Source organism: Octopus sinensis, linkage group LG14, assembly GCF_006345805.1.
Source record: "Octopus sinensis linkage group LG14, ASM634580v1, whole genome shotgun sequence".
Classification (NCBI taxonomy): domain Eukaryota; kingdom Metazoa; phylum Mollusca; class Cephalopoda; order Octopoda; family Octopodidae; genus Octopus; species Octopus sinensis.
Genome location: NC_043010.1, coordinates 45125759 through 45138656, shown reverse-complemented (window position 1 = coordinate 45138656; position 12898 = coordinate 45125759). Strand labels below are relative to the sequence as shown.

General features: G+C 39.0%; 1 long non-coding RNA gene across 1 annotated transcript; it reads right to left on the bottom strand.

Annotated features, from left to right (window-relative positions):
- Positions 1–1022: 1022 nt before the first annotated feature.
- Positions 1023–10053, bottom strand: LOC118766136. The gene is made up of 3 exons (XR_005002046.1): positions 10040–10053; positions 5853–5856; positions 1023–1143 (listed from the first exon to the last, which is right to left on the bottom strand). It is a non-coding gene; the product is annotated as an uncharacterized LOC118766136 (long non-coding RNA).
- Between the last annotated feature and the right edge of the window lie 2845 nt (positions 10054–12898).

Here is a 12898-nt window from a genome sequence, read left to right as displayed (position 1 = left end):
GAGATACAGTGTACTTGAATCAAAAAAAAAAGAAAAAGAAAAAGAAAAATCAAGCGACGTGATGCGCGGCTATTCTAATCAGAGGGACCTTCAGCTGCGAAGGGGCGTCCAGTAAACCGGCAAATAAGGTATATTATTATTGATAATTTAGCCTTAAAAAGTTTGAAAAAGCATATATTGCTACGAAGAAAGCCATAAAAATCGCGGAGTATATTTACGACTAATTCTCACTAATTCTGGATAGTTATGAAAACAAGAACTTCGTAAGCAAAAGTTGGTGAGAACGTAGTTGGTGACAAACTATCACAAATTGGTGACTCCGACGTTCCATCCTATTGTGTATCAATTATTATCTGCTGTTTCACACTGGTGACCCCGAGTTAAATAATTGCAGCCTTCGCCTTCACCTTTACCATCACATGAAAAGTTGTCACATCCATCGATTACATTGGTGACATCGGCTGAAAACAATTGCTACTTTCTAATGCAACATACCGCTGCATTTTGCTGACTTCGAACTAAAGGACTGCCGTCTTCATATCAACAATGGCTAAACCAGAGGAGAAGAATGACAACCTTCGTCACCACTAAGATGCACCCTCCTTCGTCCTGCTACAGAAAACTCTGTACTGCGATCCACACTACGATGCACTTCACAACAATGCAGCATTGCCGACACGCAAGGAATTTGCCGACCATGGAAGCATCATTTCGACAGATACGAAGAAAATATGGAAGCTCACACGCGCAACGTTTCCGATAGCCATAGACTTTAACTTTCTTTGCACGCACTTATTTTTGCATTTCAAATGCTATCTATCTATCTATCTATCTATCTATCTATCTATCTATCTATCTATCTATCTATCTATCTGTCTATCTTTCTTTCTTTCTTTCTTTCTTTCTTTCTTTTAAACTTTATAAACCTTTGAACTTTGGAAATAAAAAAAAAACAACAACTTTCTGGCGTTTCTCAATAGAAGATTTCCAAAGACCTCCTCATTGTTCATACCTTTTCCATATTTTTCTTTCTTCATTTTTCAATTTCCTAATTTTCTATTTTGTCAGTTCACTATGGTTTTCTCTCCATTGCTCGACACTACCATCTTTCACCCTTAGTCCTTGGTTTCCCCATCGATAAACCTTTCCCCTAAGTATCACCCCCTCCTCTTAAATCAGAGTGTTCCTTCTCCTAGACAGACTGTCAACCAAGGCTCACGAGTTCTGTGTACCCGTTTTCGGAATGGCCATTGACTCTTTTAAGTTCCTTTGCTGGGTTTTGTTTTTAATCCTGCAGGGTGTCAAAAATCCACCCTCCTCAACAAACAAGTTTAGTGGGGTTTCCAGTTTAGTCGCCGACGACTCGACGGTTTCACAAAGACCACTTGTTAATCATTCTGGGTAATTCTTGTTCACTATTATAATTTCACTATTACTACTATAATCCCTAGCTTATTATTTCCTAGTATATTTATGTGTGTGTGTGTGTGTGTGTGTGTGTGTGTTTGTGTGTGTGTGTGTGTGTGTGTGTGTTGTGTGTGTGTGTGTGTTTGTGTGTGTGTGTGTGTGGTTTGTGTGTGTGTGTGTGTGTTTGTGTGTGTGTGTGTGTGTTTGTGTGTGTGTGTGTGTGTGTTTGTGTGTGTGTGTTTGTGTGTGTTTGTGTGTGTTTGTGTGTGTGTGTGTGTGTTTGTGTGTGTGTGTGTGTGTGTGTGTTTGTGTGTGTTTGAGTGTGTGTGTGTGTGTGTGTGTGTGTGTGTGTGTATCAGACGAGACCCAGACATGCTCAGTTTAGAAAACATCTAGTAACGCTCAAATGATTTTGAAATTAAACTCCGAAATATTTACCGAGGTTAAGTCCGTGGGGTAATGAGTGGCTAAAAGAGGAATCCAGGCGAGCAGATATGGAGATAATGATGCTAATAAACAAATAAAACTGCATGGGTTAGATCTAGTACAGAGAGATGTGATAGAGTGGTGCCCTGCCCTTGTACGATAGTGAGAGTGGGGTGCTATGCTAAGAGAAGTAAAGTTAAGCTTGGAGGAAAGAATGAACAGTTCATTCTTTCAAACGCAAATACAAAAGACGCCATGACAATGTGGAAAGAATGAGCTATTGGTAGCTCTGTGGAAATCACAGCCTACAAAGAGCAATGGCGTAGTATGCGCAAACCCCAGAAGGAGTCACCGAAAATGAGAACTGCAAAATCCTGTGGCATGTAATGATCCAGCGCAATCACCTGAGCAGACATCGGAAACCGGACATTGTCGTGGTGAATAAAAAAGAAAGAACATGTATGATAATCGACATAGCATGCTCGGTGGCAACATGATCAATGTGAATGAAGAAGGAAAAATAAACAACTATGACGATTGAAAGTGGGAAATACAAAGGTTGTGCCAATGAAGAGGGTAGACGTGATGCCAGTAGTAGTTGGTTCACTTGGAAGCATCAGCACTCAACTAGCAACATGGCTGATAAAGATCGGTGCAAGTGTGAAGGTATATCACCTAGAAAAATCAGTATTGCTTGGAACTGCAAGAATTCTTCGCAGGGTTCTTGAAGCATACCCAGTAAACAAGTATCACCTCAGTCTGCTGGCTGTGGACAGCAGACACTTTCCATCATATCCAGCAAAATAAGCTGTTAGTTTTCATATAATAATAATAATCATGGTAATAATAATAATAATAATAATAATAATAATAATAATAATAATAATAATAAATACAACAAATTCCGGAATTAGACATATGAGAAACCAGCAAAGAAAAAGCTAAGCGCATGAAAACCCGTGCTAAAACTGCTGCCTTAGATATTCTGACAGATAAATGGCAAGAAAAACCTCTCTATGGCAAATAATCCAAAAGAGCGAATAATGCCGATGTTGACAAAGCCCTTGCCCATCAATGGCTAATGGCCCCTGGCTTAAAATCAGCAACAGAAGGGTTTATCATAGCAGCCCAAGATCAATGCCTACCTACAAGGAACTACCAGGTCAACATATTAAAGAACGGCAGTAGCCCAACATGTCGTGTATGTCAACAACAAAATGAAACCATTGATCACGTTGTTTCCAAGTGCAGTCTTCTTGCGCCTACAGATTATCTCAACAGGCATGATAGAGCTGCACAATATATTCACTGGGTAATTTGCAAAAGCCTGGACTTGCCCCATGATAAAAACTGGTGAGAACACAAACCACCTCCAGTGCTTGAAAATGATCACATCCCACTCCTCTGGAACCTCACTATTCAAACTGACAGAAAGATAGATGCAAATAGGCCAGACATCATATTGAAAGACTTCAGACAAAAATCACGTCTCCTCATTGATATGACTGTCCCAATCGATATAAACGTATCTGTCAAGACCTACCAAAAACTGAACAAGTATAAAGATCTTGAAATAGAAATTAGCAAAATGTGGAGCCTGAAGACTAAAACAATACCTGTTGTCATAGGTGCCCTGGGAATGATAGTAAAAGGGGCTGATTGCTACCTAACTCAGATATCAGGAAACCCAAAATGGCAGAAATTCAAAAGATAGTGCTCATGGGAACAGCCCATATCCTACGCAAAATACTTTCTATGTAATCTCAAGTTTTAAAACAAACATAATTTTCTCATGGTTTCTTAAACCTTCTCTAGAACAACACTGTGTACAAAACCAAATATATGGTACCCTAGGCATAACACCAAAATGAACTTCCAACTTGTCTCTTGAGGTCACTGGGTGAGATTTGGATCCAACTTGTACAAATGTAAAGCAAAAGTCAAACATAAAATGATAATAATAAAAATAATAATAATAATAATAATAATAATAATAATAATAATAATAATAATAATAATAAAAGATGGGCTACAGCAAATATTCTGCTTAATACCACATATTTGCTTGTCAGTTGTTTGACCGTAACCAGTTGAGCATGTCCCTTAGTGGCTGACGATATGTGCATCTCTGATCACGAGTAGAAGTAGTGGGGAAGCATCATAGCCATGTGTTGAGAGGGATTCTTTGGGGTTTGAATGATTCACCTCTGTAAACATGGGTGTTTCATTCAACATCCTTAAACAACCCTTAATCAGGGACCTTTTGAGTGGGATGGGTTACCCAACCAGAAGAAAATTCTAACTGGGCCCCACCCGCAAGGTCATGCGCTGTTTATCTTGTTATGAGATCATCATGTCGCGCACATATGGTTGTGATGCATGTGCCTGGTGTACTCTTATCAGCCGGGTAGTCATGATGGGTATACTGGGCTTCGTATATTTGTACCCCAGTGTCACTTTGATGGCATGCACGTCTCTCTCACTCAATAATAATAATAATAACGTTAACACGCTGGGAGAAATACTTAGCGGTATTTCTTGTCAATCTACATAATTTTGGTGATATTTATAGGATTGGTGTCGAAATATTGTTCATTTGATAACAGTCGTACTTTTATTTTTAAACTCTGGAGGAGTAACATTAATCCTATAAATATTACCAAACCGAAGTAGATTGACAAGTTTATTTTTGAACCTGTAGAAGACACACCAGATGTCGAAATATTGTTCATTTGACAACAGTCGCACTTTTCTTTTTTGTTTTGTTTTTTTCTTAAATTCTGGAGGAGTGATATTAATCCTATAAATATTACCAAAATGAAGTAGATTGACAAGTTTAATTTTGAACCTGTAGGAGACACACTACATGTCAAAATATTGTTGTTTTGATAACACTTGCATTCTTCTTTTTTTTCTTCTTTTAATAATAATAATAATAATAATAATAATAATAATAATAATAATAATGATGCAGTACCAGGCAGTGGCTCTCATGGCTTCTGATCTTAACTGATTGGAAGTGTTATCATGTACATTGTTTTGTCTTGGTATAAAAGATGGGCTACAGCAAATATTCTGCTCAATACCACAGATTTGCTTGTCAGTTGTTTGACCTTAACCAGTTGAGCATGTCCCTTAGTGGCTGACGATATGTGCATCTCTGATCACGAGCAGAAGTAGTGGGGGAGCATCATAGCCATGTGTTGAGAGGGATGCTTTGGGGTTTGAATAGTTCACCTCTGGAAACATGGGTGGTTCTTTCAACATCCTTAAACAACCCTTATTCGGGGACCGTTTGAGTGGGATGGGCTACTCAACCTGAAGAAAATTCAAACTGGGCCCCACCTGCAAGGTCATGTGCTGTTTATCTTGATATGAGATCACCATGTCGCGCACATATGGTTGTGATGCATGTGCCTGGTGTACCTTTATCAGACGGGTAGTCATGATGGGTATATTGGGCTTCGTATATTTTACCCCAGTGTCACTTTGATGGCATGAATTGCTCTCTCACTCAATAATAATAATAATATTAATAATAATAATAATAATAATAATAATAATAATAATAATAATAATAATAATAATATTCTGCTCAATACCACAGATTTGCTTGTCAGTTGTTTGACCATAACCAGTTGAGCATGTCCCTTAGTGGCTGACGATATGTGCATCTCTGATCACGAGCAGAAGTAGTGGGGGAGCATCATAGCCATGTGTTGAGAGGGATTCTTTGGGGTTTGAATAGTTCACCTCTGGAAACATGGGTGGTTCTTTCAACATCCTTAAACAACCCTTATTCAGGGACCGTTTGAGCGGGATGGGCTACTCAACCTGAAGAAAATTCTAACTGGGCCCCACCTGCAAGGTCATGTGCTGTTTATCTTGATATGAGATCACCATGTCGCGCACATATGGTTGTGATGCATGTGCCTGGTGTACCTTTATCAGACGGGTAGTCATGATGGGTATATTGGGCTTCGTATATTTTACCCCAGTGTCACTTTGATGGCATGAACTGCTCTCTCACTCAATAATAATAATAATAATAATTAGAAAAATTAGAAAAATTAGAAACATAAATATCTCCAATTCTGTGTGAACATTTACATTTAGTCGTCTCTCATGACTATAAGAATGTGTAAAATTGCCTTTTAAATTACCTTTTATTGTAACAACACAATTAAATGCACGATAAAAAGTTATGGAATTAAGCACCTACTACTATATACATACAACTGAATTCAGAAATTTAAAAATATATACATAACATTGAACTCAGAAAGTTATTTAAAAAAAAAAAAAAAAAAAAAATCTTCGACGAAAACATCAGATAATATGTGTGAGTGAATATACATATATATACATATACATATGCATGTGGTGAAGAAGAAAAGAGAAAGGAAAAAAATAAATAAATAAATAAACGTAAACAGGTTTGACCTTTTACTGACCATTAACGTCCTTTGTCTCCACCATCTACCGTAGCTATTTATAGACCCAAAGAACATGAATTCTTTAACCACCCATTCTCCAACACAATGGAGTGTTGATGGTGGCTGTGGCTACACATAAAACAATGTCATTGAAGATGATGATGGTGATGGTGATGTTGCTGATGATGGTGATGGTGGTGAAGATGATAGTAATAACAATAATAACTGACAGATCCCGTCTTTTTCCCTTTCTTTTCGTTTCCTTCTCCGTATTTTATTCTCATTATTTCGAACTAATACAGACACAGTAAGCCTTGAAGAAAGGAAGAGGAGGAAAGGAAAAAAAAAAAAAAATGTCCGGAGATAAAACTATCAACAAAAAAAAATACAGACGAATATAGATCTGCTAGTCTTAAGAAGCGGCGCTATGAGCAATGCTTACATGTAGTGAACCCTAAACTGACAGATCCATCTCCTAATATAAGAATGGATGCTCGTCATGCTTCAAGGTCAACAAATCAAACAATAAACCGCATTGGTCATTGCGCGGATTACAAAAGACCACGTACCCGAAAATTGAACCAAATCCTGATTGAAAAATCAGTTACTGGATCAAATCTTCCCAACACACAGGAGCTGGACGAACCCCACAACCGGAATATTCCAACAGATGGCCATCCATGCTCATCACCAAATAATCAAAAGAAAAAGAAGGAAAAATGGTCTAGGGAAGATAATAAAGAAGTTCTTGAGGCCTTCTACCATGCCATATATTTCCCCACAGATAAGTCTAGCACTGTACAAGCATACTTAAACTGGAGACAGAAACACCCTGAAGTAAGACCCTACATAGACAGTAACAAGCTTGCCAATGTTAGAAGAAACATTATAAAAAAGAAATTACTGACTGAAGTAGAGATTGATCAGGTTAGACAAGCAATATCGGATAAAATGAACGAAGCTGCAGCTAGAGAAGATAATACAGAGGAAATGATTATAGACCAGCCCAGGGCGGATAAAAACGAAGAGAGGATTGAAAGAGTTAGTATAAGTGATAGGCAAAGTGAAATACGCCCTGAACCAATCATAAACACTAAGACAGATGAGCATCAAATAGATAAAGAAAGTCACACAAATATTGACCCAACAGAACTACATGAGCTAAAAAATCAAATTATGATTGAATGGCTGAAAATTAAAGAAACCAGCATGGATGAGCGTGATACACTTCCTCAAATCCGCAACTCTAACCAAAACATGAAAATAATTGGTAAAATCCGACTTGCACTTAAGGATATAATTTCAGTTAATGATGTTGATATCACAAACCTCAACCACCTATACTATGCATCCGCGAAAATCTCAACGATCCTATGTGGTGTAAAGATTAGAAAACGGCAACAGTCCACAAAAAGCCTTCTTGGCAAGAGCGTCTGCAACAACAAATTAAAATATTTAGATCTGACATTGAATATTTGAAAAACCTTAAGGCTCACAAGATTACCAAACCTACAAAAACCCAAAAATTACTGAAAAAATACAATATGAAAACTATACTTGATATTGATGCCACCATAGAAACCATCAAACAAAAGGTATCTGCCAAGCTGCCCGCATAGCGAGGTATGAAAAGCGTGTTAGATTTTTCAAGGACAACAACATGTTCAAAAATAACACCAAGAATTTTTACAGGAAGATAGGAAAAACAGCGTTTACTGCAGGGTCTGTACCATCAAAAGAAGAAGTGCAGAGATTTTGGAATAAAATCTGGGCAGAAGAAAAAACACACAACGAAAAGGCCCCCTGGATTGACAGAATATCTACAGAACTGGACCCCTTAGAAGAGCAAAAGTGGGAGGGTGTCAAGGTAGAAGATATAAGATCTGCTCTCAGGAGGTCAAGCAAATGGAAATCTCCAGGAAAGGATAAAATTCCTAACTTCTGGCTGAATGCCTTCCCAGAGAGCCATGAACTGCTAACAGAACTGTACAATGATGTTTTGCAACACCCTAGTAGGATGCCTCCTTGGCTAGTTAATGGGTTAACATTCCTGCTTCCAAAAAGTGAAGAAACAAATGAACCAAAAAACTATAGACCCATAACCTGCTTAACAACTATGTACAAAACACTAACATCTGTCCTGACGGAATATACCTATAGTTTTTTAACAGACAGCAGCATATTCCCTAATGAACAGAAAGGATGTAAACGTGGATCCTACGGCTGTAAAGACCAACTACTCATCAATAAGATGATCTTAGAAGATTGTCACAAACGACACAAAAACTTATCAATAGCCTGGATAGACTATAAAAAGGCTTTTGATAGCCTACCACATAGCTGGATTAGGAAATGCCTTGAAATGTATAAGATAGCACCAACTCTGCGAAACTTCTTGACTGTAAGTATGAGATCATGGAGAACCACACTAACTCTGAACAGTGACAGTGAATCCCTAAATGCTGGTGATGTAAAAATTTCGTGTGGCATTTTCCAGGGTGACTCACTGTCACCACTCCTCTTTTGTTTATCCTTAATACCTCTCTCAAAGCTGCTCAATGATGCGCAGTACGGGTATAAAATGTTTGATAAAAATATAAATCATCTCGTTTACATGGATGATTTAAAGCTTTTTGCAAAAAATGATCAACAACTCAAGGGCTTACTAGCGATAGTCAAACAATTCAGTGACGACATCAGAATGCAATTCGGCCTCGATAAATGTGCAAAGGCTACCTTTATCAAAGGAAAAATGACAGAAACATCTAACGTTAACCTTGACCAACAGAATGTCATAAAAGAACTAGACCCAGCGGAGAGCTACAAGTACCTAGGGATAATTGAAGGGAACGGAATAAGGCATTCAGAGATGAAGGAAAGGATCAGGAGAGAATGCTATCGAAGAGTGAGAGCAATACTCAAGACAGAGCTGAATGCAAGAAACAGGATCGAAGCAATCAATGCATTAGCTATACCAGTCGTGACTTACAGTTTCAATATTGTTAACTGGTCAATTACTGAAATATGTCAGCTCGACAGAAAAATAAGGAAACTGTTGACAATGCATAGAATGCACCACCCTAAGGCAGATACAGAACGACTCTATCTGCCAAGAAAAGAGGGAGGCCGTGGTCTTTTGCAACTGGCAATAACAATGAAGATTGCTACAATTGGCCTAGACACCTACCTGAAAAACTCTGAGGACTGGATGCTAAAACTTGTCTCAAAACATGAAAACAAGAAAGCATCATACTCAGTCACAAAACAGGCAAAGGAATATCTAAGTGAATTCCGAATACAACCAATTTCGGAATTAGAGATAGATATACAAGAAACAAGCACAGAAAAAGCTAGGCGCATGAAAACCCGTGCCAAAACTGCGGCCTTAGATATTCTGAATAATAAATGGCAAGAAAAACCTCTCTATGGCAAATACCCAAAGAGAGCGAATAATGCAGATATCGACAAAGCCCTGACCCATCAATGGCTAATGGCCTCTGGCTTAAAATCTGAAACAGAGGGGTTTATCATAGCAGCTCAAGATCAATGCCTACCAACAAGAAACTACCAGGCCAACATATTAAAGATCAGAAGCAGTCCAACGTGTCGTGTATGCAAGCAACAAAATGAAACCATTGACCATGTGGTCTCCAAGTGCAGTCTTCTAGCGCCTACAGAGTATCTCAACAGGCACGATAGAGCTGCACAATATATTCACTGGGTAATCTGTAAAAACCTGGATTTGCCCCATGAAAAAAACTGGTGGGAACACAAACCACCCCCAGTGCTTGAAAATGACCACATCTCACTCCTCTGGAACTTCACCATTCAAACTGACAGGAAGATAGATGCAAATAGGCCAGACATCATATTGAAAAACTTCAAACAAAGAACATGCCTCCTCATTGATATGACTGTCCCAATCGATATAAACGTATCTGTCAAGACCTACCAAAAACTGAGCAAATATAAAGATCTTGAAATAGAAATCAGCAAAATGTGGAAGCTGAAGACTAAAACAATACCTGTTGTCATAGGTGCCCTGGGAATGATAGCAAAAGGGGCTGGTAGCTACCTAACTCAGATACCAGGAAACCCAAAAATGGCAGAAGTTCAAAAGATAGTGCTCATGGGAACTGCTCATATCCTACGCAAAATACTCTCTATGTAATCTCAAGGTTTAAAACAAACATAATTTTCGGTTTAAAAAAAAAAAAAAAAAAAAACTTTTTTTTTTAGACATTCATTAGTACAACATCCCCACCCCCCAAATATATGGCACACTAGGCATAACAACAACATGAACTTCCAACCCTGTTGTCTCTTGAGGTCTCTGGGTGAGACTTGGAGCCAACTTGTACAAATATAAAGCAAAAGTCAAACATAGAATAATAATAATAATAATAATAATAATAATAATAATAATGATTGGAAGTGTTATCATGTACATTGTTTTGTCTTGGTATAAAAGATGGGCTACAGCAAATATTCTGCTCAATACCACAGATTTGCTTGTCAGTTGTTTGACCTTAACCAGTTGAGCATGTCCCTTAGTGGCTGATGATATGTGCATCTCTGATCACGAGCAGAAGTAGTGGGGGAGCATCATAGCCATGTGTTGAGAGGGATTCTTTGGGGTTTGAATAGTTCACCTCTGGAAACATGGGTGGTTCTTTCAACATCCTTAAACAACCCTTATTCAGGGACCGTTTGAGCGGGATGGGCTACTCAACCTGAAGAAAATTCAAACTGGGCCCCACCTGCAAGGTCATGTGCTGTTTATCTTAATATGAGATCACCATGTCGCGCACATATGGTTGTGATGCATGTGCCTGGTGTACCTTTATCAGACGGGTAGTCATGATGGGTATATTGGGCTTCGTATATTTTACCCCAGTGTCACTTTGATGGCATGAACTGCTCTCTCACATAATAATAATAATATTGGTAACAATTCTTTCTTTATTGGCCACAACGCCCAAACGCAGAATCATATAGAGACAACACAATCCAAGGACAAATGGGGTTTAAAACAGAAAACTTGTAAACAATAAAAATTTTAAAAAAACAGGCAACACCAACAAAAAAGAAACGACAAAATTTCTCAATAGTGGTGATTTTCACCCAGATTAACCAGGCAACCCACACATCCTGGTCACTATACTGCCAAAGGCACGCCAGTTAGATACCCCTCTTCCCCTCAAGTGCTCCGGCTTACAGACGAATATTCAGAGCACGCCCATTCGCGCGAGCCAAAAGCTTTTGACTGATCCACCCAACCCGCTCTATGCGACAACAGTCGCACTTTTCTTTTTTGTTTTGTTTTTTTCTTAAATTCTGGAGGAGTGATATTAATCCTATAAATATTACCAAAATGAAGTAGATTGACAAGTTTAATTTTGAACCTGTAGGAGACACACTACATGTCAAAATATTGTTGTTTTGATAACAGTTGCATTCTTCTTTTTTTCTTTCTTTTAATAATAATAATAATAATAATAATAATAATAATAATAATAATAATAATAATATTGGTAACAATTCTTTCTTTATTGGCCACAACGCCCAAACACAGAATCATATAGAGACAACACAAACCAAGGACAAGTGGGGTTTAAAACAGAAAACTTGTAAACAATAAAAATTTAAAAAAACAGGCAACACCAACAAAAAAGAAACAACAAAATTTCTCAATAGTGGTGATTTTCACCCAGATTAACCAGGCAACCCACACATCCTGGTCACTCCAACTGCCAAAGGCACGCCAGTTAGATACCCCTCTTCCCCTCAAGTGCTCCGGCTTACAGACGAATATTCAGAGCACGCCCATTCGCGCGAGCCAAAAGCTTTTGACTGATCCAAATTGATCAGAGTCCCACCCAACCCGCTCTATGATGTAACGCGTGAGGTGGACGTTGTCGTGGATAGTTCTGTATGAGATAGCGCTTGTCTGCGCGTTACTAACCAAGTTATCGACGACAAGCGCCAACCTCGTGGCTAAAACCTCGGCCAAAATCTTATAATCTGCATTCAGCAGAGTTATAGGCCTGAAATTATCAATTTTGCTCCCCTTGTTTGGGTCTTTGCTCAACAGCACCACCACTTCACGGCTCACAGCACTGGGTATCCTCCCGTTCTGCTGCCAGTTGTTGTAGACGTCTGCCAAGAGACCACCCAACAAGTCTGGCATATGACAATGAAGCTCGAAGGGCAGACCATCATCGCATTCCGTATATCTTCGGCTGTTATCGGCATTTCCCATGACTCCGCATCCCTGGTTGAGAGACGCGGCATGTCACTGAGATGGAAGGTGAAATCCATCATCGTCCCAGGACCATCGTGCAGCTCATACAGTTCGGCGAAGTACCGCTGAAATTCCACACACATCTGCTTGGACGCGGTTGTCATGTGCCTATCATAGCTTGTCTAAGACTTAATTGTTGCTTTGTTTCCACGAAGCGCCTCTTCCACCCTTCCGTTCAGTGCACGCGCCCTAACTTTGACAACGCAACCTTCGTGCTTGGCATTGAAGAGCCAATCTCGCCGCCAGCACGTCGGCCTTTCCTAAGCGCCACCTCTAGCTTCCTAACTAGGTCTCCCTCTATCTTAGATTCCTCTAAGACTCTTTT